This window comes from Drosophila arizonae, chromosome X (assembly GCF_054131065.1).
Source record: "Drosophila arizonae isolate 15081-1271.41 chromosome X, UAZ_ARI_1.0, whole genome shotgun sequence".
Classification (NCBI taxonomy): domain Eukaryota; kingdom Metazoa; phylum Arthropoda; class Insecta; order Diptera; family Drosophilidae; genus Drosophila; species Drosophila arizonae.
In genome coordinates, this window is record NC_142927.1 from 29,547,643 (window position 1) to 29,551,113 (window position 3,471).

Below are 3,471 nucleotides of genomic sequence, written 5' to 3' on the forward strand. Positions count from 1 at the left end.
TGCAATCAGTGCGTTAGAGGCCAAAAATAGTACCCCAATTCAACCCAGAATCCAAGAAAAGATGGATAACCTTCCGGGTCTACCAAAAATTCAAGTTCCAATATTTTTTGGTGATGTCAAAGATTGGGATTTATTCGCTGAATTATTTGGCGACCTTATTGATAGAAGAGAAGATTTGACTCCTTCTATCAAATTCAGTTACTTAAAATCCTCATTACGAGGAGAGGCAATGAGCATGGTTGCTCATTTGTTAACGGGGTCCGCAGATAATTATTCTACCGCTTGGGAATTACTTATCAAGCGATATAAAAATAAAAGGAAAATTTTTTCGGAACAATTGAACCGAATAATGGACCTTCCAAATTTAAATATTGACTCATCCAAAAGTATTAATTATTTTATTGATACAATTAATGAGTCAATACATATAATTAAAAGTAAGGCTCAACTTTCAGAAGAAGTTGATAAAATCTTTGCGCATGTAATACTAAGGAAATTTAGTAAAGAGGCACTTCAATTATACGAAAGCCAAATAAAAAAGACAAAAGAAATACAATTACTGACTGACGTAATGGACTACTTAGATCAGCGACATTGTTCTTTATCCGCTTCAAATAAGGAGGAAAAGAAAGTACTTCACTCTGGTCACAATTGTCCTATATGCAAAGTAGTAGGTCATAGTACCACGCAATGCACGAAATTTAAGGCAATGGTCCCAAGAGAAAGATTGAATGCTGCTAGAAAGATACAGTTATGTTTGAGGTGTTTAAGACACACGAATACTAATAGGTGTACAAGTAACATGAATTGTTACTTTTGTAAGAAGCCTCATCATACAATGTTACATATAAATACAGAAAAAGTTAATACAGTAGTAACAAATAAAGAGGCCTTATTAGCCACAGCCATAATTAAAGTTAAAACAATAAAGGGGAATTATATTAAATTACGAGCCTTAATAGATAGTGGATCTCAAAAAACAATTATATCTGAGGAGGCCGCACAGTTGCTAAATTTACCCAGAACCAGAAATGAGACAGAAATAAGTGGTGTCTCATCAGAAAATACTTGTAGATCGAAACACAAAGTTAAGCTAATAATAAAACCTAGAGAGCCAAATAAAGAACAGTTTAGGGTTGAGGCCATCATATTATCAAAGTTAATGAAAGCTCTCCCAGCTAGTAAAGCAAATATAGACATGGCTCAATGGCACAATTTCACTTTAGCTGATCCACAATTTTATAAACCAGGTCGTGTAGACATAATAATAGGTGCAGACTTATATCCACACGTACTAAAAGATGGGATAGTAAAAATAGATGGATTACTTGGGCAAAATACAGAATTTGGTTGGATTGTATCAGGTTGTACAAAATCGAAAGGTAAAACAAGGATAGTAGCGACAAGTATTGCAATAGAAGACCTAGATCGGTTCTGGGAGTTGGAAAACGAAGAAGAAGAAGATGTCAAAGAGATAGAATTTTGTGAGAAAAATTTTCTGAATACAACAAGAATTGATTCAAGGGGTCGATATGTTGTAACAATTCCGTTCAAAGAAGAAAATGAATAAGGAGAATCAAAGCCACAAGTTATAGCTTGGTTTCTTAACTTAGAAAATAAGCTGCAAAAAAATTAAAAACTAAGAACAGACTACACAAATTTTATGAACGAATACTTTCAGTTAGGACATATGAATTCTACAAATAAAGAAGGAAAATATTATTTGCCACATCAGGCAATGTTAACAGATAGTAGTATGACAATGAAACTAAGGGTAGATTTCGACTCATCTGCGAAAACAACAAATAAGAAAAGTCTGAATGACATTATGTGGACTGAACCAAGAGTTCAAAAATATATTTTTGACATTATATTAAAATGGCGAGTCTGAGAATATGGAGAATCAGCAGATATAAAAAAATGTATAGGCAACTAAAAATAGCAAAACACATTCAGGAATTTCCGTATATTGTCTGGAGAGATTCTCCAAGTAAAAAATTAAAGAACTTCAAGCTTACAACAATCACTTATGGTACTGCATCAGCTCCTTATTTAGCGACTAGAGTTCTTTTAGACATAGCCGATAATTGCGATAACGCAACAATTAAAGAAATAAAATCTGAATCCATACATTATCGGAAGAAATGGAAGACATCCACTACTCGTTGACAGAAATTTGATGTTTCTTATAAGGCTCTGTAATGAATATATATTTTATAGCCTATAATTTTCAATGGCCTGAAATAAAACGTGTTACAAAATCGAGTATGAGTATGAGTATTAAAGTCTAAGGAAACAGATAGAAGTTAACAATGCTGCATATCATCTTTGGTCATCATATTCGTTATGTAATAAAGGAAATTAATAGATATTATATTATAGAATAATGGGAAATGCATAATACGGGTTAATGCAATTCAGTTTCATAAATAAAACAAAAATGAAAATAAAATGTTAGCCATGCAATAGATTACATGATTACCGGCCACTGGCGGCCGGTTGGGCTCTCTTGATCACTCTTTGTTCGCGCACAGCTCCAGCGACGTTGCCGGCTAATGCCCGAGGATCTGTCGACAAACTTTGCCGACGGCCAAGCTGGAATGATAAATACCACAACAGACCACATAGACCCTCTTGTCGTAGTAAATACACTGTGCTTTATCAGTTTTGTGTATTTTCTTTTTATTGAAACTATTTTTCCGAAAGCGGATGCCGTCGACCCACACAATTCACGCCAAGACACCTTCCGCTGCAGATCGCGTGGCGTTCCTCGTACGCCTGCTGCTCTGCTCCACCATCCTTCCTCCCGCTCGCTGCTCGTATCTGATCGTGACTTGTGGGTGTTCTCCTCCTCTGCCTCTTAGTCGGACATGCTGTCATTCCCGTCGGCAACGCTGTGCTCTACTTCAATCTCTCCGTCGGGCACGGAGTCGGACTTCACAGGCTGAAGACTCTCAAGCCAACGGTCGAGGTCGCCCGTTGGTTCATCTAGTTCTTCCCAGTGCCCCGGCGGACTCCAGCCTCCCTTGCTCGATGAGCTCGCCGGTGACAAGGAGTCGCAGCCCGATGCTGCTGCTTCTTCGCTATGGTGCCGCTGCAGACATCTCTCCGTTCTCAACGGCAGTGGTACCACGGGCATTCGCAGCCTTTTTATGCGCACTCGAAGCTTTTTTAGGCGCACTGGAGCCTGGGTTGCTTGCGTGCTCACCTGGTCCAATGCTCGTTCTCCTCCAGTGGAATCGCTGGCCAGCAAATGAGGATCGGCCGAATGCACTCGCTCGTTGCCCAATTCCGAGCGGTCGTCGAGGTCGCTCATGCGCGCGTTGTCCATTTATCTTCTTCTTCTTCTTATCGTTACTTCTTCTGTTTTTTCTTTTATCGCTCTTTTTTTCTCCTGTTATAAATATATTCTGTGCAAGCGTATTAATATAAAATGTTTTTGTTTTTTTTTAGCGAAATCTACAAAATTAC

The 3,471-nt window shown here is 38.1% G+C and overlaps 1 long non-coding RNA gene across 1 annotated transcript in view; it reads right to left on the reverse strand.

The window, feature by feature from the left end:
- Positions 1-366: 366 nt before the first annotated feature.
- The window catches only part of LOC149268103 (uncharacterized), a 28,690-nt gene continuing 25,585 nt past the window's right edge, over positions 367-3,471 (reverse strand). The window contains exon 2 of the long non-coding RNA XR_016270914.1: positions 367-3,410. This is a non-coding gene — a long non-coding RNA (uncharacterized LOC149268103). The remainder of the gene's footprint in view (positions 3,411-3,471) is intronic.